General features: G+C 36.4%; 1 pseudogene; it reads left to right on the top strand.

Moving 5' to 3' along the window:
• Positions 1 to 6,848: 6,848 nt before the first annotated feature.
• Positions 6,849 to 24,156, top strand: LOC111904673 (mitochondrial import receptor subunit TOM40-1-like; annotated as a pseudogene).
• The last annotated feature ends 2,054 nt before the right edge of the window (positions 24,157 to 26,210 follow it).

Raw genomic sequence — 26,210 nt, 5'->3', positions numbered from 1 at the left:
TCAGGTTAGGACTCATCTTGAACCTTGTCATTTCCATGTGTGCGCATAACTTAGCTTTTGATGCAATGACTTGAGATAGATCGTGAATTAATAGATCCCTTGGAACAAGTAGTGTCACTTAGCTTGTACTAAGCAGTCACATTGATATGTGTATACACCAACTAGGTTGTAGCATGCAAAGTTCAATCTCAAAACTAAACACAAAAACCATGTTCGGAAGATTAAAGCTCATGCGTATGTAGAATACTAATTTCTTAATCGGAACATATGACTTGTTTAACTAGTTTGATAACTTATTAAACTCAATTTAGTTAAATCATACTTTGATTTAATTACAAGTTGGAAATAATATCCACACATCATAATTTGAATTATAAGCCAAAAATATAATCCAAGGATTGTCTAATCTTATATTCATATGCTATGAACCTTTATTTCATTTATTTGAAATATAAAAAATTGATTTTATAAAAATCAAATCATAAGTTACCATTTTTATAACTTAATTCAAGATAATTCAAGTTTATGAATTTACTTCTAAAAACAAATAGTTAAAAAAAACAACCAAGAAATAAACTCTTGGAAGTTTATGAAAATATTTAGAGTTTTTATAAAAATTAAAGCCAAATTTTTATAAAAGTTAAGGGAAGATTCAAAGAGGGTACCCTAACTAGGAAAAGCCTCATAACCCTCTCTTCTCCCGAAAAAATTCGGCCATGCACAACCTCTTATTCACTATCTCTCATTCATTACATCTCCCCAAAAATTTTGCATGATAATATGAGAGAAAAAATGGATCTTAGGGACATATTCTCTAGGAGAGATTTTTCCATTTCATTTTCCATAAGTTAGCTCACATTACTGGAGTTTTGTGGACGATTTTGGTGAAGTATAGCCCCAAAGAGACGATGCGAGAATGGTCTATCCAGAGAGACAACGTCTCACTTTATCTCTTCCTTCTCTCTATAAACCTCACTTTCTCTCTCTAAAAATCAGCCCATCAACCACCAATTTTTCAGCCTTATTTTGATTGTTCTTGAGGCTTCATATCAAAGGGTAATTGATTATCATACACCTCTTGAAGATCTATAACACCTTTTACAAGTTCTACTCACTTTCTCCTTCTAATTTTCAATTTCTAAGGCATGTTCTTACAAAGAACCTTTGTTTGATCTTGATGTTTGTAGATCACCAACAAAAACATGTTTCATGTTCTGTAAATGGTGATGATCCATGATCAAACCAAATTCAAGAGCAAAGGTGAGCACATACAAACCTTATCTAGCACCAAAAACCGAGTTTTCAAAAGTTTAGTATCGTTTATCAAATGGTTAGAAACAAGTATTTTTCTGTGATCACTAGTCTTGCATTACATGATCAAGGGTCTTAAAACTCACCCTAAATCTGTTGGAAAATATTTTAGAAACTTAACATATCCATAAAAGAATTCCCAAAATTTCATGGATTAAAACCCCATAGAATTTTGTACACAAATTCGTGAACTTTCAGCTAGATTTAGAACTCATACACTATATAGTGCTACATTCCCTAATTTGTGGAGGTTGAATACCCCATTCATATTTGAAATAATTGTGAGAAAAATTGTTTTATGAAAGTAAGTTGTTTTCAGAGGTGTTCTGTGAAATCCCAAGTGCTTAAACAAAATCCTTATTTTTCTATAAAAATAATGATTTAATAACCATAAATTCAAATAATCGTTTCAGGAGAGATAAAAATATGAAATTTTTTATTATTAATTTATTCTCAAAATAAGAATTACATGTAAATATTCAGACGATTTGGACATTGTTTGGTATTTTATCCATATTTTTCATTAAACTGGAGCATGAATTAACATTGTCTAGTATTATTTGTTGCGTCTTTTGGGCCTTTGTATTTAGTCTTTTGTATATCCGAGTTAGTCTTGTCCACTCGTGATTAAGGATTAGTGTTTTACTATTTAAGGTACATGCATGAATTGTATGCAAAGTAAATCATGTCTTTGTAAACCCTACACACCTCTACAATAGCAATTCTTTATCGAGCTCTACTGAGGTTGTGAATTATAATCATTCGACACATTCTTGATTCATATTCCGTGTTTGATTGTTCATACTTGTTTGAATCTAATCGATCTTAAGAGTTTTCGACTCATCAATTGGTATCAGAGCAGGAGACCGTGTAATCTATATGCATCTCTTCAGTTGAGAGAGTTTTTAGGGTTTCCGCTATTATAGGACCTGGTTCAGCCGTCATCTTGTTATCAACGCTGTTCTTTGATCTTTATATTACCCGAAAAGCCATTTAGTTTACACATATGATTCATACAAGTTTTATCAATCTCTAAACATGATAGACAATTCTCATGTTAACTCAATAAATCTTTCAAGCAGCATTGGATCTACGACCAGAATTCCCATTCTTTTTCCCAATGAATATGAAGTATGGGTGTTGCATTTTGAAGACTACGTCCTTGGGCTTGAAGACAATGGCTATTTGATATGGAAAGCCGTTACTGTTCAGGCGTTTACTGATACAGGAACAAGAAGAGAAATCAAAACTCAAGCCGACTATAACAAGCTTCTTCTTGATGTTAAAGACGTATCACAAGACGAGAAAGATAGGATGATAAGCAATGTTAAAGTGATGAGGAGCATCATATTTGCTTTTCCACCAAACACTTTCCATTTGGTTATTTCGTATGACACTGCAAAAGCCATTTGGGATAGTCTTAAGGAACTATACTCAACTGATGCTGATCTTGAGCATTCTACCCAGGCTTTCTTTCTGAGTTTGGAGAGTTTATACAAAAGCCCGAAGAGAGTTTGGATCAAACTTTGAATTGCTATAATCATCTTCTCAGTAGGATGATGAAGCACAAGATTGGACGTGAACTAATTATGAAAAAAGTCACGTTCATGAACGAGCTGAGATCTGAGTGGAAGATAGTTGTTTCTACTATGAAAGCGCATGAACATTTCAAGATCTACACGTTGACGAATCTTGTTGAAATATTGAAGTCACATGAAGCTGAAGTGACGAAAGAGGGGAAAATAGTTTCTGGGATGGGATCACTGGCCCTCGTTGTGAAGGGTAAAAAGGTTGTGGATGATGATGGTTCGGAGTCTGATCTCTCAGATTGTGAACTTTCTAAGGAGGATTTTGCTTTGATGGTATCTATTCCAAATAGATTCGCAAAGAAGAACTTCGGTCGTAATAAGATCCGAAACTGGCAGGGCAGTTATATCTCTGAAAAGGTAAAGGAGGAGAGTGCGAATAACTCTTAGAAAGAAGAAACGAAGAAAGATAAGAAGCTTATGGGGGACTCTGGCTATGATTGTAGCTACAGTCATGGCAAAAACCATCTAGCCAAGGAGTGTATGCTGAGAAGATTAAATGAGAAGAAGGAGGGAGAGGATGATGAAGCTTATTATCTCCGAAAGCTAGAGGAGATAAAAAAGAAGAAGAATACTAATAACACCATGCCTGCTTTAATTGTGGAGGAAAACGAAGCTGAAGACAATTTTAGCAGAGTCGAGGTTTGGTCAACTGACTCTGAAGATGAAGAGGTTCGCAGAACTACTCATGGAAGGAGCTTCGTAGAGAAATATGAAAGTTCGCAGTTCAATGGAAGGTGTTTGATGGTTACAAACGAAGTGTCAGAGATTAGAGGATTTGAGAGTGATGGTGGACGTGACGATGTTAACTATTTCGCTGCGAAACATGTTCTTGAGCAGATAAGCGAGTGCGAGCAGGTGATCAACAAGGTAAACTCAATTATTGAATCTCTAAATATTCCTATCTTTAGATATGAATCTGAACTAAATGACTTAAAATACACATTTTCAAGTTTCAGTGATAGTCTAAAACAAGCTCGTTTAACAAATTCTAACTTAACTGATCAACTCGACATGGTTTCATCGAAAAGTGAAGAGAGACGCATATGGATTGAAAAGTTGGAGTCTGATTTGTCTAAATCTAGGGATGAGTCTATTTATTTATAGAGAGATAATTTGAGACTTTTAAAACAGCGTAATATTTTTTGTTTGATTGCCAAACCACTTTGTTTCAATATCAGCCAGTTGCATCTTAATTATGAGGTTGGAAAGAAAATTCACAAGATGATTTTGCCCTTTCTTGAATTGAAAGAGGACGAAATCGATGCTGACTGCTACATGTGTGAATCCATTGTCTCATCAGACGAAACCTCAGATGCATATAGAGTAGGACTGGACAAAATGAAATCATTCATTAAGTCCAAAGATCACAAAAACATGCTCAAACAACTTTTGGATGAAAATGACAAAGGGCAAATTAAATCCGAAACTGTGCAAAACTTTGACTCATTAAACACTAATTAATACTAGAAAAACAGTCTTTTACGACACGCAAACAATGACACGCAGTGATTTACGATACGAACAAGCGTGCGCCCTAAAAATAATGTCATCTCTTCTAAAATTTGAAGGATAGAGGACACGCATTTGTGCGTGCCCTGAAATTAGTGTCAGAAAAGGAAAAAAATACAAACACGGAGGGCGCTTATCTTAAACGTGTGTCCTCTTCAAATGTCACTTTATATATATATATATATATATATATATATATATATATATATATATATATATATATATATATATATATACTAGTTGTGAGACCCGTATATTATACGGGTAATTAAAACAAAATATTAATATAAACGATTAAATGAAAACTTTATTTGAATTTGAAATTCAAAATAACTGAAAATTATGAGAAAAAAAAACATGCAAAAAATAAATAAATTAAAATTATGTGTTTAGTTATCAAATTTGTGTACTAAATGGATAAATTATAACAAAATGTTAAACACAAAGGTTTAAACTGTAAATTTATTTGAAATTGAAATTAAAATTTAGAATTTGAAATTTGAAATTTGAAATGAATAGTCATTATTGTAGGTTTAATTTATGGAAACTAAATTAATGACATATTGGAAATGAAAAATGAAGTAAATGACAAGTGGAAAAAAAATATATCTCAAAATTATGACAAAATGACATGTGGCCAATTGAATGGGAGAATGACAAGTGGCAAAATCATTCTTATTTATTAGGGTAGATATATATATATATATATATATATATATATATATATATATATATATATATATATATATATATATATTTGCTTAAATGCGCGTTTTTAAAGGGGGAAAACGAAATCATCTGATATTCTAAAATTTTGAAGAACGCTGCTTCAACTCTCTCTCCTCAGTATCTCCCTTCATTCACTCCTTCCTTCTCTCTATAAACCCTAAGCCACCGCCACCGCCACATCCATTGAACCTTAAAAACTCAATCCACACTTCACGCTTCTGTGATTCTCTCTTCTTCGGCTCTCTAATCTTTGATTTTAGTCTGAAAACATCTATTAACCTCCGATTAGAAACCCAAAAAATTAGAAAACTCCACATTTCCGAGCGTGTTGGCGCCCACGCTTTGGTGTACTTGGTTATTGTTGTTCTTATTCCCTTCTTTTGTTGTTTGTCTGATTCCATCTCGATATAATTTTTCTAACCACCCCACTGTTCCAGATGGCTTCCGTTATGTTATCGAGTTGCCAAATTCCATTAGCTGGTAATTTCCACTAGCAGAAGAAGGGACAACGGAGAAAAGAGACGAAGTCAAAAGAATCAGTATCGCCTGCATATGATTTAATGCTCTCGATGTTTGATGATTTTGCTGCAAATGGGAGTGTGGCCATCGAGGTTAGGTCATCAATGGAGGGATCAACATTGGGATCGCCTGGTCATGGATATGAAGTGGGGGATATGGTTTGGGGAAAAGTGAAGTCTCACCCTTGGTGGCCTGGTCATGTATTCAACGAAGAGTTTGCAACCACTTCTGTGCGAAGATCAAAAAGGGAGGGTCTTCTCTTGGTTTCCTTCTTTGGAGATAGTAGTTATGGATGGTTTGATCCTTTAGAACTTATGCTTGAATCAAATTTTGCTGAAAAGTCTCGGCAGACTTACTCTAAGGTAGTGTTTGTTTTTGTCTACAGATCTGCGTGACCTCTTCTGTCTGCGCCATGCAGACCACGCGCAGACATTAGCTTTCGCAGACTATTTGTTTTTTTGAAGACTGCAGACCTAAAAATATCTGCGCGCCCTCTTCTTGGCGCAGATGTGGACCAGAGTCTTCTAACATCTTCTAACCTAAAAAAACATATATATCTTTATTTTTTAAGTTTTTTTAAATTTATATTTTTTCCAACATTATTAATGATAAACAATTTGAAAAAAAAATACAAAGCTTTAAAAAAAAACGTTCGACGATACAAACATGATATTTTTAACAAATTTATAAATAAAGATTTATTACAATAATAGTAGTTGTAGTTTTTTATATAAATATGAAAAAAAAATCATAATATATTTATATATTTTTTTGCCAACTTTTGTAAAACATTACTTAATACAATATCGTCAATTTCTCGAGAAAATATTTATGGTACGTTTTTAATGAATTTAATTGAAAAAATCGAAGTTTACTTCCATCCATTTATGTATCAAATTTTTTGATCACTAATTATAATGTTTAGTTATAACTTTGCAACCAAAGTTGTTCTATATATATATATATATATATATATATATATATATATATATATATATATATATATATATATATATTCATACCATTTTTATTTTTATTCTTATACAATAATATATAAAAGTTGATATAGATTCATTAATTATTTATAATAAAGTCATAAAAATATTAAAAAATCAATTTGAAGTTTAAAAAAATAAGTTTATTTAGATTTAGGTTTATTTAAGGAGCCGCAGATGAAAAAAAAAACAAACATTTTGCGAGGTAAAAAAACAAAAACCACCTAAAATTTTTGTCAAAGCTGTGGAAGAGGCAATGGATGAGGTGAGTAGAAGGAATGCACTTGGTTTGTCTTGTATGTGTAGAAGTAAGCAAAATTTCAGGAAGACAGATGTTAAAGGGTATTATGCTGTTGATGTAGCTGATTATGATCCTGGAGCTGTATACTCAATCAATGCTATTGAGAACGCTAGTGCCAATTCATAGTCACATAAATCGGTGGGTGAGGTGCGATCTGCGTACCAATTCGTCCGTACCGAAACGCGATACAAACGTGTACAGGGAACGCTCGGGATCGCGTTTCTAAATCTGAAATTGGCGTTCCAAAATTGCAATTCAATCGTACCTGATGCTATTTGTATCACGACTTCCTTGATTCCAAAACGTGTTTGCAATCGATTGGGTACGTGATTGGGAATTTGAAAAGTCAATTAATTGGCGTACGTTTCTCTCTGTATTCGATCGCATTATGAGCGAGCCTTTAAAATTAAGTTTATACTCTGTAATTTGACCTATATTTGGCTTCCCTTCCATCACAATTTTTATTCAATTTAATTTCCAGAACATCAAAAATCAGATTTCATTTTTTTTTGATTCTTGAATCCTGATTCTTGGTTACGAAATCATGGTTTCTGGAAATAAAAGAAGTACAAATACATTTCTGTAGTTGCTTGACTGGTTTTGTGCCTAAATCATTGAATGATGGAATCTGGTGATTTCTCTGATGGGTGTGTGAGAAGAACGGAATTCAACTGTGGAATTAAGGAAGAAAAACATGGATTCATTGAAGGTTATGTCCCTATCAGTTATCTTTCCGCATTTCTTCAATCTCAAACTCTGGAATCTGAATTCGATGAGTCAACACTTTTGACTTTTGATTTTTTTCCATTTGGTGTAACCTATTTTGAGTTTTTGATGTTTGTTACTGTGTTTGATTGCAAGTTTTATTTTATGTTTATCTAATATGTTTTGAGCATGTTGGTATCGATCTTATAAAGAACAAAGCTAGGGTTGTTTCTTACAGAAGGGCAGTTTATGAGGAATCTGATGACACTTATGCTAAGGCATTTGGTCATGATCTAGATCGCCCTTCTCCAGCTAAAGGCAATCAATTCATATACTATTTATGTTCATTTCTGTTTTTTCTTTTCTGGGTCCTTGTTCTTTGTTTCTTATCATTACCTGTATCATGTTGTGTTGTAGTTAATGCTTATTGGAAGAGTTTCGACTGATAGAAGAGTAAATGCCAGAGTGAAATGTGACTTGTCTGAGAATCTTACCATGAAGACCAATGCTCTGGTAAAAGGGTAGATTAGTAATTATTAGTTTATTATTTACATATAATACACATCAAGCATTTTTTGGCTGAATGAATGTTATCGATAATTCATTTTGTTTTTCTTCTCAGCTTACAAGTGAGCCATTCATGTCTCATGGAATGATCAATTTTGACTAAAAGGTAAATTGTTGATTATGCACTCTCAGAGTCATCTCAAAATGGAGTCTACTGTATACTGGTTAATCTTTTGACTTAATCCAATAAGCTAAGCTGTATATGAATATATGATATGAGTGAGTGAATCTTTTTAACTTATTAATACATTTTTATTGTATATTTGTATCGTAGGTGTACAGCTGACTGTGGTTGGATTATTGGACACAACTATGTTGCTTATGGACCTCTGCTTAATGGAGCAACAGTTGTGCTTTATGAAGGGGTAAACTAATTTAGTTTTTATTTTTATTTTTATGATATAACATTTTATGATTTTATATATAATACATGACATTTGACTGCTTTCAGGTTCCCAATTATCCAGATTTTGGGCGATGTTGGGATATTGTTGACAAATACAAGGTGACAATATTTTAAACTGCTCCTACACTGGTGACGAGGCAAGTTTTTTATTATATTATTCTTATTTATTATATAAAACCTCATCATAAACATTGTTATTTAGCTTATATAGATTAAGATATAATTATTTTTTGTTGTTTAAAATTAAAATGCAGCATGTGACTCGTTATTCACGTAAGTCTTTACGAGTTCTTGGAAGTGTAGGCGAGCCGATTAATCCAAGTGCATGGAGGTTCTTTTTGGGACTAATTTTTTAATGTTTTTATTTTTAGGGGTTAATTGAAATTTTTTATTTATGGATTTTTTTTGTTTTTTTTGTTGATATGACATGTGGTTTTTCAATGTAGTTGGAGACTCAAGGTGTCCAATATCAATATCAGATACTTGGTGGCAAACAGAAACAGGAGGTTTCATGGTATTTATTATTTACACTTATTTGCATTAATGATAATTTGATAATTAAGTAATTAACAATTGAATTTGATCATTTTTCTTTTTCCAGATTACGCCCTTGCTCGGTGCATGGCCTCAAAGACCTGGTTCTGCTACTTTTCCATTTTTCGGGGTTCAGGTATCTTTTTTTATTATTATTATAAAACAAAATCATTTGGTTTTCCTTCAAATAATTGAATCTTCTAAAATCATCACACCATAAAATAAAAAATGCAGGTTGTAATAGTGGATGAAAAGAGCAAGGAGATTGTAGGTGAATGCAGTAGGTATCTATGTGTTAGAAAGTCATGGCCAGGGGCATTTAGGACACTGTATGGGGATCATGAAAGATATGAAACAACTTATTTCAGTGCATTACCTGGCTATTATTTTAGTGGTGATGGCTGTAGCAGGTAATAATATTGTTGTGAATAAAACTTAGATTGATTAGATCTTTCACAGGTAAAATATAAAGATCAAACAAAAACAAACACAATAATGTGATGAACACAGAATGGAATCAACGTTGTGCTTATGATTCAAATATAGTCACGCCTCAGCAGAGCTCGATGAAGAACTTCCACTATAGAGGCGAGCTAGGGTTTACAAAAACTAAATCAAGAAAAATAATAAAAGCCTGTCTCCTTAAAAGACCGCATGCATGCAGCTTAAATACTAAACCCTTGTACAAAACATGCATGGTTGGACAGGCCCAAACCGACAACCAAAACTGGACTAAGGACTAAGCCCATGAGGCAACACTATTAGCCCAACAATCTCTCCCTTTGCGTCAAATGAGGCGAGAGATCACTTTCTTTGAGATGGCTTCACAGTCTTGACCATTTTGAACAGCCGAGGGATAATAGCAAGAAGAGTCTGCCGAAATTGAATGTACCATCTCAGCATATCAGTAAACATCTTCTTGTCGGCTGTAGTGTTCTGATCATACCTCTGAATAATCTCTAATATTTGCTCCAAGCAAGTAGTTGAGAAGAGGTGTTTGTCAATAAGAGTGAACAGACATTTCTATCCTTCGCTTCTGATGCACATGACAGTGTGGTACTTTGAATCAATCTAGCCCTTAACCATTGTATTAACATTTCCTGCTCTGCCCATAGTTTTGATCGTGGTTCGCTTGTGAATGGTAGAGGCAATTTCCTGGTCCATCTTTGCTACCTCGTGAATGTAGCACACAAGCATTCGCTTGACATGGTCAATGATCGGCTGGTACTCCTGTGGATTTGACAGTAAGATATTGTTAAGGAGTATCCAGTCGTGGGGATTGAGGTTCGGTAGATCAGCAAGGGTGAAGTTATGAGCCGAGCCTTCAGAGCCTCGAGTCACCTTGAATTTCACATTAATAAACTTCCCAGCTGAGTCGGGCTTTAGAACCTTGATAGTCGTAATTTTGTTCGAACTCCAGGTCAAGTATTGGGGTTGAGCAAACTCTAGGTAGAACTCCAACATATCCCTATCCACCTTCGGGTCTGGAGACGGGATGACAATAGTCGAATTGAAGCAATGAAAGCTGAATGACTTTTGCGTGATCGACATGTCAAACTGTGCATCCTTGGAGTTATCAAGCCCAAACGACATCACAGGCTCAAGACAAAGTGTGCTTGGCTCAACAATGGCACACCGTTGAAGCGAATCAAGAGTCCATTCAGGAAAAATAGACTTCTTCTTTTCTAGGAGCTCCTGTTCCTTTTGCTTTTGCTCAAGCTCAGCCTGTTGTTTCTTGAACTTTTCTGCTAGCTCTTTATCAAAAGATTTTGTCTTCTAAAAGGCTTTTCGCGATTTTCAACATAGACATCATCTTCATTATCAGTGTCATCCCCCCAATTTTCTTTTTCTTCTTGTCTCTATTACTGACCGAAGCTTCATTATCCTTCGGTTCAGTAGATGGTTTCAGTGCAGGAGGAGGTTGAGTTTTTGCCTTCTCTCCCCCTTGTTTCGGCTGGACACCAATCACCGGAACACCCTCAATACGACTAAGGATGTCCAAGGCTGGCCTGAGTTTGTCAGCCAAGTGCCGTCGGATAGTAATGGTGATGATGGGATCATGAGCTTCAAGGAGATGAAGTAAAATAGAGTGGACATCACTAGCAGAACTTCGTATAACTTCTCTATCAGATTTGACATCATGGAGCTCAGCAGTGGCAGCACGAAGCTTGAGATTCTGCATCTTCAGCTGAGAGGTTCGGTTGTCAAGCTCATCCATGATACGATTCTCTACAGCCAACTCTGCCTCCAGTTGGGTCAAGCGATCATTAACATTAGCATGTATAGTTTCGTTGGCAGCTTCGATTTCTTGGCATGCAGCTTCAAGGTTGGACCGTTCAGTTTGAAGAGAACGTTGAATATTATCCACCGAAGCATTAACAGTTTGAGAATTCTTCTGAGCAGCCGCCTGCAAAGAGTCTAAAACTAAGTGAGCCTCAGAAATTAGTTTATCGACTTTTTCGGTCACCTTTTTGCACTCCTTGGTGGAAGCCTCAACAGCGAGGGAGACTTTCTGGCATTGGGAAGTAGAGGCGTCTATAGCCTTAGCTGCAGCAGTAAGGGAGGCATTATGTTTCTTCGACAACAGAGGAGAACAATGCCTTGAGAGCAGCATCTGAGTAAGCCCCAGAGGAAGAGAAGGAAAGCAGTTGATCGAGTTTGTCGTTGACTGCTTTGAGATGACACTTGGTAATAGGATCATCATCATATTCATCACTCTGTACATGGTAAGGACTAAAATAGGTGGAATCAAATTCCAAGTTCTCACCGACTAGAACTAGGATGGTGTCAGTAGAAGGTGTAGGAGATAATGGTTTGGTAGTGGTAGGAGGTTCGGTTGTTACCTGTGGTTCGGTTGTAATGGGTGGGGTGGGAGTTGTAGAATGAGCCCCTGTAGTAGTAGTAGTAGTGGTGGTAGTGTCTGTGAATATTGGAGTAGGGATGAGAATAGTGGTGGATGGTTAAAAGGTGGGGATAGGAAATATTAGAGGGATGGATACGGGGATAGTAATAGGTGGAGGAGAAGGAGGTTGGGAGCGAACTAGAATTTCTGGGGTAGGGGAGTGAGACGGGGTATCACCACGATCCAAAGCCTCATCATCAGAGCTTTCGCTCTCAGATTCTGAAGGAGGTGCAGATTTATTTTTGGGAGGAACATACTCTGAGTTTGAATCACTGGAAGATTGGAGTATGAGTCTCCTAGCGGGCTTTCTCTGCTTCTTCGGTTGAGTTTGTGATGATGCAACTTTATTTGACTTTCGCTTCTTAGGGGTTTGCCCCTTGGTTGGTTTAGTAACCTGCATATCCTTCTGAGTGTCAGCTTTCTTTCCCCTCTTCGCTGGTTTGTCATCGTCGTCAATAGAGCGAACCATGGCTGGTGTAAGCTCCCGTGGACCCGAGGAAGGAATCTTCCTGTATTGTTGCAAGACATTACTTGCTGCAGACACACATGCAAGCATTGTTTCAGGAATAGATCCAATGAAGGAGAACTTAGTGGGATCTGTAACAATAGTCTTGGTTGTGTGAAAAGTGGCAATGGAGGAGAGAAGAGAGTCCACCATGATTGGAACGTGAAGACGATCCATTGCCCACTTAGTGATAATAGACCAATATCTCCCACGGGAGATCTCTGAGTGTCTTAACGAAGAGACCAAGCTTTGAACCAGTTGTTGCCAGATAATGGTTCCATAATCCAAATCTATCCCATGGTACAAACCATAAAGCACAGTCATAAATGACTTGCTTGCTCCATCTGAGCCGACGCTTCACTCAGAGAGTCCTTTGAACAGCAGAGTGAAAATGCCATTCCATTGAGGAGGAAGGAAAGACTTCTTGAACTTGGTTATGGTGGTTAGGGTTTCAGTATACCCCATTTGATAGAACATTGAGAAGAGCTGACCAGTAGGGATCGAATCAGGGTTAACCAAGTTTTGTTCTTGAGAGAGACCAATTAGGGAAGAGAAGCGGTGCTTGGAGATAGAAGTCTTCTCGTTGTGGACTTCAAAGTGAATCCTTTCAGCAGTTTTGTCGTAATAGGTAGTGGAGTAGATAAGTGGGAGTTAGGACATGGGAACGACTTCAACTTTGGTCAGAGCGTCGACGAGAGACGAGTATTTGAGGCACTCGACGACATAGAGCATGTAGGGTTCATAGATGAAGGGAGTAAGATTGATAATCAAGTTTTGTTGAGGTTTGATGATGAGAAGCGGTTGGTGAATAGTGGTATCATGAACTGAAGAATAATCTGCCATTATAGAAGCTTGGAGAGGATGGTGAATAGTGAGATAAATCGCCTTTGTTCTTTGAGAGATTTTTGTGAGTGATAAAAGGATAAAGATCAGCGTGCCAAAACCTTTTATACATACTGGAGGAGAAAGAAAAATCTGACTGATATCTTGGATTATTTCAAAAAGTGCGCCTAACTTGACGGATGTACAATTGTCATACCCGATGATGACGCAGGAAAGAGAAAGGACGTTTCCTTTTTTGCACGCCATTCCATAAGAATCGCTTTTTCAAATTGTAAAGACGATTGGATAGCTGCTGAGTCACCCTTAACATTATCCCAATCGACACCCCATATTCCACATGAACCGTCATTGGTTATTAACTTTATCGAGCATTGAAATACTTATGAAACGAAGCTGGAACAAGTAAATCACCATTAATAGAACCAGATTGTGGAAAATTAAAAATTTTCGTGCAAGGAGTGTAAAAGATAAAGAAATAAAGCAAACATTTTGGGATAACTTGTGATGTCTAAAAAAGACATAAAGCAGTTGATTCTGGGCACGAATCTCTTCCTTCAAAGTCAAGAGAGACTTTAAAGAGCTTGTTTGGTTTCCCATTAAATAACGATCAAGTACTTGTTAAGAAGTATTGAAAGGCATCTTTTAAATTAAAGCTTATAACGGGTGGCTTTCGCTGCAATTCATGATTTCGATACTTAATATAAGACCGAAATTGAACGAAGTACTTGTGAGATCAATGTGATATGTTGAACAAGTAGGTAGGAAAGATATGTATTGACTGTTGGATAGGAGAGAAATCTAAAAAAAAATTAACTGGATCCTTGGGGAAGAAAAAATTCTTGGTATAGAAATTTTCAGAAGAATCACTCATAATAAAAAGAGATTTCTTTTAAAATTTGAAAGATAGTGATCATTGACCGTCAATTCAGTAATGGTGTTGAATGATGGGTTTCAATTAGTACATAATGGCACGAAACTAAGATCATTAACACTGATTTTGTATAACCATAAACCTCAGTGGTAAATGTTGAGAGTCTCAAGGGTTATATTGGTGAAACGAAGTATAATGGAGAAAAATGATGGAGGTAGTATAAGAAACAGATGTACCTCTGCTATGAAAGAAGGACTAAGTAGAAAACTCTAAGCTCAATGTGAGTAGAGTAAGGTAGCTCATGATTAGAGTGAATATTGCAGCCTAGCTTGGGAAAACATGATTTGTATATATCATGTTATTAAGGCTTCACTCAAAATCTTTCGAGGCTTTAGTCAACATACAACAACATGCTTCTAGGGACGTATAGACTGTGTGTAAAAAAATCATACCTTCTGGATCTTTCATCATTGAGAATAACACTTAAAAAAATGTAAAATGAAAAAATATTTTAGTATTTTGTGAAAAATATTTAATTGAACAAAAAGGAAAAATATTTGTGAATTTTATGAATATAAAAAGAAGTGTGAAAAAAATGTACATGGTAATACAATCAAAATGCCTTGAGAAGAAAAAGAAGCGGACAAGTTCAGAAAGACCGAACCCGAAATAGACCGAACACTCGGTTCATTTCGGTTCTTGGTTGAGCTTCACCCGAAATAGACCGAACCCGAAATAAACCGAACGTTCAGTTCATTTCGGTTCGCTCTATTTCGCTTCTTACCTTTATAGAAGCGAAGATGATTTTGGTACTGATTCTGCTTCCATCAATCCTAGGCCTTGCAAAATCTTGTTGAAGCTAGCTTCAGGTAAAACCTTAGTGAATATATCTGCCAATTGATCAGTTGTCCTTACAAAGTGAATTTCCACGTTGCCATCTTCCACGTGATCCTTGATAAAGTGATACCTTAGTGCTATATGCTTGGTCATTGAGTGTTGCACTGGGTTATGACAAATCCTAATAGCACTTTCAGAGTCGCAATATAGTGGGATTTTCTTCATGTTCAGCCCGTAATCTCTTAGCTGACTTTGTATCCATACAACTTGAGATGTGCATGACGTTGCAACGATGTATTCAACTTCTGCAGTAGAGAGAGAAACAGAAGTTGTTTCTTCGATTGCCAGGTTACCAATTTACCGTCTAGAAATTGGCATCCTCTAGTAGTGCTTTTATGATCTAATCCACAGCCACCTAGGTCAGCGTCTGAGAATGCTTGAACAAAAAATCATGAGTTGGCTGGATACCACAAATCGAGAGAGGATGTTCGCTTCAGATAGCGAAAGATGTTTTTCACGGCTTGCAAATGAGGTTCTCGTGGGTTAGCTTGGAATCTGGCACATTAACAGACTGAAAACATGATGTCAGGTCTACTGGTTGTGAGATACATTAGAGACCCAATCATTTGACAGTAGAGTGTCATGTCAGCGGCCGACTTCTCCAATGAGGGCGAAAGCTTTGTCCCAAAAGCCATTGGAACCTTAACTTTGGAGTCCCCCGTCATACCAAATTTGGCCAATAATGTCTTGGTGTATGCCTCCTGATTAATAAAAATGCCTTCGGATCCTTGTCTAATGTTTAAACCAAGGAAAAAGTTAATTGGACCCATTGAGCTCATCTTAAATTTAGTTTCCATCAACTTTCTGAATTCAACTGTTAAGATGGGATTCGTGGAGCCAAAGATAATGTCATCAACATAAATTTGGACTATCATAAGGTGGTTACCCTCTCTCTTTCGAAAGAAGGTTGGGTCAACCGAACCTTGTTTGAATTTAGACATTTTAAAGAACCGAGTTAGAGTTTCATACCATGCTCTGGGAGCCTGTTTCAGGCCATATACCGCTTTATCAAGTATGTGGCAGTGATTTGGATATTTCTCGTTCACAAAGCCTGGCGGTTGCTCAATGTACACAGTTTCTTCAAGTTCTCCATTGAGAAAGGCACACTTGACGTCCATCTGATAGACTTCAAAGTTTTTGTGTGCAGCATAGGCAAGAAAGATTCGAACGAACTCTAATCTTGAAACAGGAGCGAAGGTTTCTTCATAGTCGATACCTTCTTCCTGACAATAGCCTTTCACAACCAACCGAACTTTGTTACGAATCACGTACCCTTCCTTATCCATCTTGTTTTTGAATACCCATTTGAGACCTACAACTGAAGCATCCTTTGGAGTTGGAACAAGATGCCATACTTTATTTCTTTCAAATTCATTCAACTCATCTTGCATGACTTGCACCCAGTTAGAGCGATCAAGTGTTGAATTAACAGTCTTCGTTTCAACTTTGGAAACAAAGGAGTTGAACATACAAAATTCCACTTGAGATAAGAGTGCAACTTGTTTCGCGTTGATCTGAGATCGAGTTAACACTTTTTAAGAAGATTCCTCAATAATTTGACTTTGAGGATGATCTTTTGTCCATTTAATAAGTGGCGGGTAATTTGGATCACAAGAGGGATCCAATTCCGCATTGATTTCCTCTTCCATTTCAGATAGCATGTCGTCATCATTGAGATTGGTGTTCTCCCCCTCGAAGGATGACGCTGGTTCAGAATTTGGGTTAGTATCTTCTCCTTCTACTGGATTCTCAGAGAAGCTTGATGATTGTGACGATAGATTCTCCCCTGGAATGATGAACCTTGATCGTGTTGTAGTAACGGACCCTCCCCTGGACATTAGGACGGTCATTCGAAGGTTCGCTTCTGTCTGGCCTCTCGGTTGTTTTAGGTGGATTATCATCCATCTTTTGAGCAGCATCATTGATGATTTGCCTTAGACAATCAACCTTGTTGTCGTTCGCCGTTGATTCAGAATCAATTGCTGTCTGAGGCTCGTCAAAAAGAAGCATATATTGCTCGAAAAGATTTGAAATAGAGGTTGTAACTTGACAAGTCTTTGGAAAGATTTCATGTGCGGCACCTTCGGTTGTGTTCATCTTTTTAACATAACTATCGTCAAAAGTGACATAGTATGTTTCTTCAATCTTCTTAGAGCGCTTGTTTAGAACTCTATATGCCTTAGAATTCAGGGAGTAACCTAAGAATATTCCTTCATCTACCCTAGCATCAAACTTATTTTGATTCTCTTTAGAGTTGAGGATGAAGCATCTTGAACCAAACACATGGAAGAATTTCACATTTGGTTTGCGATTGTTCAAGATTCGTAGGGAGTGATAGAAAATCACTTGTTCAGATATGATATGTTCTGAGTGTAACAAGCAGCAGCGATTGCATCAGCCCAGAAATATAAAGGTAATGATGCGAATCATAACATCGTTCGAGCCGCTTCACACAAAGACCGGTTTCGCCTTTCAACAATACCATTCTGCTGTGGAGTATAGGGGCTGAGAAATTATGTGTTGTTCTTTTCTCAGCAAGAAACTCTTCGAAATCTTTGTTGTTGAATTCCAAGCCGTTGTCCCTTCTTACGTTACGAACAACTTTCCTCAGTTGAATTTCTATCTGTTTTATGAAGAGCTTGAGCTTTGGAGTAGCCTCATATTTTTGCTTCAAGAAAAACACCCAAGTGAATCGAGAGAAATCGTCCACTATGACCAGAATATACTTGTTACCACCAATGCTTTCAATGGAAGAAGGACCACACAGATCGATGTGCAATAGCTCCAATGGTTCTATCACCTTTGTATTGATAATAGAGGGATGACTTTGTCTACTCTGCTTTCCCATTTCACAGGCTGCGCATAGGTGATCTTTATCGAATTTAAGAACTGGAAGACCTCAAACATGATCTCCTAAAACCAGCTTGTTGATGTCCTTGAAATTAAGATGAGAGAGTCTTCGATGCCATAACCAACTTTCATCAGAGTGGGCCTTCATGAGTAAACAGACTGCCGGCTTACCTCGAATTGGGTTGAGGTTTAAAGGGTACATTTCCCCTTTTCGCTTCGATTTCAGCAGAATGTTATTTGACTTCTTCTCGACAATCTCTGAGCCTTCATCATCAAAAGATACCTTCAATCCAGTGCCAACTACCAGCTGTGATATGCTGATAAGGTTGTGTTGGAGCCATTCAACAAAAGCCACCTTTCTTATAGAGAAATCGCCATTAGTGATCATTCCATAGCCTTTGATAGTACCAAATGAGTTGTTTACGTAGTTCACAATACCACCATCCTTGAGAAACCAAAACTCACTCAGTTCTTCCTTCCTTCCTGTCATGTGATGTGAGCAGCCACTGTCAATATACCATTCTTCGTGAAACTGCTCGTCACTAATTACCTGCAAATATTAAGCTGATTTTGGAACCCAAAGTTTCTTGGGTCCTTGTGAGCCTTTTACAGGACAGGGAATAGTAAGAGAGATATCAACCAAATAAGTACGTTTAACTAAAGTTGTTTCATCTTTTCTTTTTATAGTGAAAACTTTAATTTTGGTTGGTTTAGGTTCATTGGATGTAGGTTTTGAGATTTTTGCGTCAGCATTCTTTCGTGTCTGTTTTGGACTTCTGTCATCTTCTGGATAGAGCTTTCATTTTCCATTTAAATCTTTTGAGGAGTCAGAATTAGAATTAGAAAAGTTGGGTTTAGAAGTGACGTTGGGTCTTCTGTTCGTTTGATTGAACTTGTATGGTTGCGGACCAAAACCGCTCTTTCGGTTGATATTGGGCTGAGGACCGAAGCCGTTTTTTGGTTGGTATTGGATTGAGGACCGAAACCGCTCTTTCGGTTCGTATTGGGTTGAGGACCAAAACTCTCCTTTCGGTTCCTTTCGGTCATGGGACCGAAGTGACCCTTTTGGTTCCTTTCAGTCGAGGGACCGAAACTACCCTTTCGGTTCTTTGATTCTTCTTGAGACTTATGCTTCCTTTCGTTCCTGACATAGTGAGGATTTTGTGACCTCCAAACCTGTTTTGTTTCTGCGAGATTCTTCTTGTATCTCAGATTTCGTTGGTGTTTTCGATTAGCCACCTGTTTTGGATTTTTTTGGATGTTAGCCTTTTTCTGTAAAGCACGAGCCCAATTCTCGCTCATTGTTGAAGAAGTTTCACTGGTAGTTTGCACCGATTCGCCCAGTGATGTTTTGGTGCCACTTGTGCTTGGTACCTCATATCTTGCAGGCTCATTTAGAGGTTCTGGTACATATCTACCTTTCACTCTCCATGAGTTCTTCTGAGATAGGCCTTTCGTTTCATCAACGTTGTCTATTGGTGCTGACCAGAAGAACTCGTCACATCCGGCTGCATTGTCTTCTTCCACCATAACTGTCAATTCTGCGGTTTGTTGTGGAGTGACACCTGGAACCGTGTAGACTTGATTTGGAGTGGTTTAAACCTTTTGATACACAACAACTTTTTCTTTGAGAATTTTGGTCTTGTCTGTTGATGAGCGAGCGAACTCAATAGAATTTTCAGAAATCAGATTTTTGCGAGTTTCAGGTTCGCTTTTGACAAATTCTGAACAGTCCACCATATCCTCTACAGAGATTTCACTCAGATCATCATCCTCATTAAGTTTAGATGCATTTTCAACATCAATTTTATTTTCTGAACTTAATTTGGCATTCAATGAGTCAAATTTCTGTACAGTTTCGGTTCTTAACTTCAATTTATCATTCTCATCTAACAGATTTTTGAGCATGTCCTTGTGGTCTTTGGACTTTATGTAGGATTCAATTTTGTCAAGACCAATTTTATATGCAGGAGAGACCTCGTCAGAAGATACAACGCTTTCACAGTTTTAGGCTTCAACATTGATTTCATCCTCCTTTAACTCAAGAAAGGGTAAAATCATGCGATGTATCTTCTTTCCTATTTCACAATCAAGATGCAACTGAGTGATATTAAAATAAAGTATTTTAGCAATCAAACAGAACACATTTCGTTGCTTTAAAAGTTTAAGATTGTCTCTTTGCAAATAAATCGAATCATCCTTAGACCTAATCAACTCTTTCTCCTTCTGCTCAATCCACATCCTCTTTTCCTCACTCTTTGACGATATCCTGCTAATTTGATCAGTTAGGTTAGAACTTGTGACACGGATTTGGGTAAGACTGCTACTTATGCTTGAAAATTTAGATTTTAAGTTATTTAATTCATTTTCATAGTTAGTAACATGTATATTTAGAGAAGCAAGAATATTTTGTACCTTCTTGATCAACTCATCACATTCGTTGATCTGTGCACTAACAGGTTTAGCAGCAAAACACCTGTCCTCTCGCTCCTTCTCGCCTTCTATCCCACCATCGGTTGCATATTATCTCATTGGAGACACACCTTCGGTCACCATTAAACACCTTCCTGCAACAGGTTCTTCTTTCACCAGCATCGCCTTTCCATGAGTGGGTTTTCCGACTTCTTCATCCTCTGAATCTGTGGACCATACTTCCACACCACCGAATTCATCACGTTCACCAGTATCCTATACAATCAAAGCATTCATAGTTTTATTGTTAGTAGATGACTTTCTTTTCTTGATTTCCTCTAGTCGTTTCAAGAGGCTCGCTTCCTCATTATCATTGTCTGTCTTTTCTGCCGTCTTTTTCAGCATACAGTCTTTGGCGAAGTGATTCTTGCCTCCACAGTAATGACAATCAAATCCCGAGTCTCCACCGATTTTCACTTCTTTCTTGGACTCTTCTGATTTCGACCCTACCTTCAGTTCCTCCTTAAGCTTTTCAGCGCTATAACTTCCCTGCCAGTTTCGGTTCTTTTTGGATGGGAACTTTCTTTTAATGAACTTTCTAGGATTAGACACCATCAGGGCATACTCTTCACCAGTTAGATCGTAATTAGCAAGATCCAATTCTTCTTCTTCATCAACAGAGCTTTTTCCTTTAGAAACAAGGGCTAACGAACTGAAATTAGAAACCACACTCGTTTCCTTAGACAGTGCACTTTCATGGGATTTCAAAATTCCTACCAGTTTTGCCAGAGAATACAATTTGAACTGTTCATGTGCTTTGACAGTGGATACAACAGCCATCCATTCAGATCTTAGATCGTTCATGAAAGTAACCTTCTGTTCAATAACCTTCCTTTCGATCCCATGCTTTATCATCTTACTTAAGAGATGATTAAAGTGATCAAAAGCCTGAACCAATTTCTCTTCGGGCTTCTGCTTGAAATCATCAAATTCAGAAAGCAAAAGAGTTTGAATTGAATGTTCCAAATCTTCATCATTGGAATACAATTCTTTTAACTTGTCCCATATCTCTTTAGCAGTAGCATAAGAACTCATCAAACGGAACGTATCTGATTGCAAAGAAAACCTAATCATCCTCAAGGCCTTGATGTTGCATTGAAACTTTTCCTTCTCGTCTTGAGGAATGTCCTTTACATCATTCACAAGCTGATTGCTCCTTCTGAGTTTTGACAATCTTTGAGGTGCTTGAGTGAGCGAATGGGCCAACAGTGATAGCTTCCCAGATTAGGTACCCATTATCCTCCAATCCAATCACATAATCTTCAAAGTGATGCGTCCAAACTTCATAATCTTGAGTATACAAGATCGGAATCCTTGTGGTAGAACCAATGTTGTTGGAGATGTTGATTGGATTGGTTTGAGAATCATCCATTGACATCGCAATGATGTTTGATCGATTACCTGTTTAAGATCAGACTTGTAATATATCGTTAGAGTTAGATCGACGATTAATGAGATACGTCAATATGGAATGACGGCTCAATTAATATCAATCAATGAGGAATAAAACCCTAATAACTTCTTCGACAGAAGAGATGTGTATGAATTACATAGTCTCCTACTCTGATACCAATTGTTGTGAATAAAACTTAGATCGATTAGATCTTTCACATGTAAAATATAAAGAGCAAACAAAAACAAACACAATAATGTGATGAACACAGAATGGAATCAATGTTGTGCTTATGATTCAAATATAGTCACGCCTCAGCAGAGCTCGATGAAGAACTTCCACTGTAGAGGCGAGCTAGGGTTTACAAAAACTGAATCAAGAAAAGTAATAAAAGCTTGTCTCCTTAAAAGATTGCATGCATGCAGCTTAAATACTAAACCCTAGTACAAAACATGCACGGTTGGACAGGCCCAAACCGGCAACCAAAACTGGGCTAAGGACCGAGCCCATGACGCAACACCATTAGCCCAACAAATATAATATATAATAATACTTAATAATACCATGTGTAGATGCCATTAAAATTTTCATAATTTGTGTTTTTCAAACCTTTATTAGCTAAAAACACCCACATACCTTGTAATATATAAACCACAAATGTCATAATTACTTAGTGGAAAGTTATTTGGCATTATTCTATTGCTTCATTTGAACTGAATTTTGTTTCAGAGACAAGGATGGGTATCATTGGCTCACTGACAGAGTTGATGATGTAATTAATGTCAAGTACTTTGATTTAAACTGAATTAAGTGTTCAAAACTGAATTAAATGTTGTCTGGATAAATAATATATGAAAATCTCATTTCCTGACATTCTTTATTAAGTCAAAAAGGAACACTCATATTCAAATATAACAGAAAGTAAGTCGATTTGTCTACAAGGAATATGCTTCACAAGTTTTCCATTTTTATTAAATTATGTAATTTTATTTGTAACTGTTTTTGAAATTTGTATATAGGGTATAGACTATTGGACTCAATTCCAGCTTGGAAATGGTGGTTTTCTTGGTGCTAGTTATATTCAGGTAAAAGATTTCCCATATCTTATATTAATGTTTGGTTTTAATTTTTGGCTTATTACATTACTTTTGTCTCCTTTGTTGAATGTAGGTTTCATTAGCATCTAATTTAATGTACAATTACATGTCAAGAGATGTCACTGCCGGCTTTGGCTATTATTATATACTTCGCAAGTCAATTCAATATAATTTATATTTTATGTTTCTTTATTTAAATAAAGTTTGGGAAATTGGCATCAAATTTTGGAGTTAATAAAGGAACATTTTAAAAACAAATCTTTTTTTTACATTGACAGTGTCGGCTTAGAGGCAAGATTGACTCAAGTGGTTGCACATCTGCTTTTCTTGAAGAAAGGAGGAGCATGGGTCTTAATTTTATCATATCTGCTGAGGTCAGTACATTTATCACACTCAATAATTCCATGCATAAACACCATAAAGAAAAGTATTATATACAATAAATAACAATATACTTTTTCTTTAACAAAGGAATGGAATGACTCATTACATTCCATGATCATATTTGGTTGGCCTGTATGAATGAAATGAATTTTCATATGCTTTTTTTACATCACATGTAAAAAATCAAACTAGTGGACCCAAAATCTAAAAAATCAAACTAGTGGACCATCATCTCTTTTATCCTATTGATCCCTTTTGTCTTCTTATTAGAAGGCTTTGAGCTTACATTTAATGGTTGAATATTAAACTTGATAAATACTTCATATTTTAATGGAACCCGGAACACCACATGGATCAAATATCATATCTCAAGTGCGGTCCCACATTCTTTGGATGGAGAAAAGGGTAATTTCGTCTTTTACAACTGACATTCCATGTTTGATTCTTCTAATAATTATATTAGCATATTAATTTTTTTTTTACTTTTATTTGATGAGGTCACAAGAATTATCGGAGCAAGGGTTCATTAGTCTTAAAGAATTATGAAAGGCAAGATGCAACTCTACTTAGTTGGAATTTGATGTTTATCATCTTTGTGTATATCTTCTTAGTTTGTATAGCATTACATTGTAGAAGGTGTCCCTTAATAGCAATGTAGTATTAGGTTATATAGTTAGGGAAAACCTCTTAATAACAATGTACAATTAGATCCCCTTAATATCTATGTATTACAATTTTTTTGCATGATGTTATTGGATGAAATTGATTGTTTTGGTATATATTTGTTTACATATATTTGTATTATGCATAAATGAGTATCGTAAAGACGCGTCGTAAATGCGTATTGAAAATGGTTACTGAAGTTTATGACACACAAATGCGTGTCATCTTTTTATGACAGGGGCTTCCTTGATATGCATTGCGTGTCATAAACACGCGCGTCGCGTGGTTACGACACACAAATGCGTGTCGTCTTCCTTTATGACAAGGCCTTCCTTGATACACATTGCGTGTCATAAATGTGCATAAAAAATGCATGTCATAAATGCGCGTCGTAAATAGACGACGTGCAAAAGTGTGTCATAAATGCGTGTCGTAAGCGCGTCGTCTGAGCGTTTTACATCACGCATTGCGCGTCATAAAAGGTTGTTTTTCTAGTAGAAGTTAAATTCAGAAAATAAACTTAATGTTGAAAACGTTTATGAATTCGACGATGAAATTGATATGAGTGAAATCTATGTGGAGGATGAGGTTGACTGTTCTGAGTTTGTTAAAATGAACCTGTTTCTGCGAAAGTTCTAATTTTTGAAAATTCTGTTGAGTTTGCATGTGTTTCTGAAAACAAATATAAAGTTTTAAAAGCCAAAGCAACTGTTTTCCTTAAAGTCCAAACTATTCCTAACCAAGTTTTTACAACTAAAGGACTGAACAAAAATCAAACAGTTAAAGTAACGCCCATGGTCGAAGATGATAACAAAGATGGATGTGATGAGTTCTTATGGTCTGCTCCAATCGACAATCCAGGCGAAAGCAAAGGTCTATCTGAAATGACCTCGTGGGAAACAAAGAGCCGATACGTCGCAGAACCCCCTAAACAAAGTCAATTCAAGCTACGAAAGGGGAAGTCCAAGTGGAACTAAGAACATTCCAAGTGAAACGTCGTCTGTTTAGACCGCATCTCCTATCAGAAATCCAAAACCTATGGCTAGTGTTCACAAATAATCTGATCAATTCGCAGCTCAAAAATGCCAAAGAAATGCTAGATATAACAAAAATCTTAAGGAAAGAAAGCAGTTCTGGCAGTTCAAGAAACCCAACTTCGTTTGTATAGAAAAATCCAATCCAAATGTGAAAGTCTCTCCACATACGAACCCTAAGAGTCTTCATCAAAATAAATCTCCATAGGTCTCAAATAAAAAAGTTTTTCAAAAACCATTTCTTTCAAATCATATGAAACCTATGCAGAAAACCAAGTCTCACTTCTTTCCTAACAAGAATGTTTCACAATCAGCCAAGACATCGCAAGATGTTAAAGAAAAAGGAAAGATAGTTTCAGAGCCTAAAGTTCCTCTCAAATGATCTGAAGCTAATCCTAAGATAGTTGAGAAAAAGGTGGTTAAACAGCAAATCCAAAATAAACAAAAGAAACCATCCACCAAGGATGCGAACTCAAAAGACAATAGGATTACTATTTTTTAAATCACAAGGAAAAATAAAACAAACTTAATAAAATGAACTTATTCGGTTGATCCTACTATTTATTTTCCCGTGAAAAACTCATGAGGGATCAAACAACTTTGGGTTCCTAAATCTGCTTAACTTTTGCAGGTAATACGTGACGAGCAGTTTGATTCTAAATGGTATATCGACAGTGGTTGCTCGCATCACATGACAGGAAGAAAGGAGGAACTGCGAGAGTACATAGCACTAAAGGATGGAGGCAGAGTGAATTACGAAAACAATTCACTTGGTGAAATCAAAGGTTATGGGATGATAACCAATGAGGAGTATACTTGTGATTTTCAAACTTAGAACAACATAGACATCCATTTGGTTTTATAGAAAATATAGGATTTTCTGTGGTAAACATCATTCTTTAAAGGTAAATGGTTTTCAATGGATCTTTCTGAAAACAATAACATTTATTACTAAAATCAATGTTTCACAATTAAGTTGGTGAAACTAGAAACTTATCTGTAAACGGGTTTAATATGCATTATTAAACTAGTATAACATAAAGGACCTTAAATGGTAAATTCTATAATACATGAGGTTATACATCAGTGTTATATATAATTAATATTCGATAGGTAGTGGAATGTGTGACTTCT

The sequence above is a fragment of the Lactuca sativa genome, chromosome 4 (assembly GCF_002870075.4).
Source record: "Lactuca sativa cultivar Salinas chromosome 4, Lsat_Salinas_v11, whole genome shotgun sequence".
NCBI classification, from domain to species: domain Eukaryota; kingdom Viridiplantae; phylum Streptophyta; class Magnoliopsida; order Asterales; family Asteraceae; genus Lactuca; species Lactuca sativa.
This window is presented reverse-complemented; position numbering and strand designations above follow the sequence as displayed.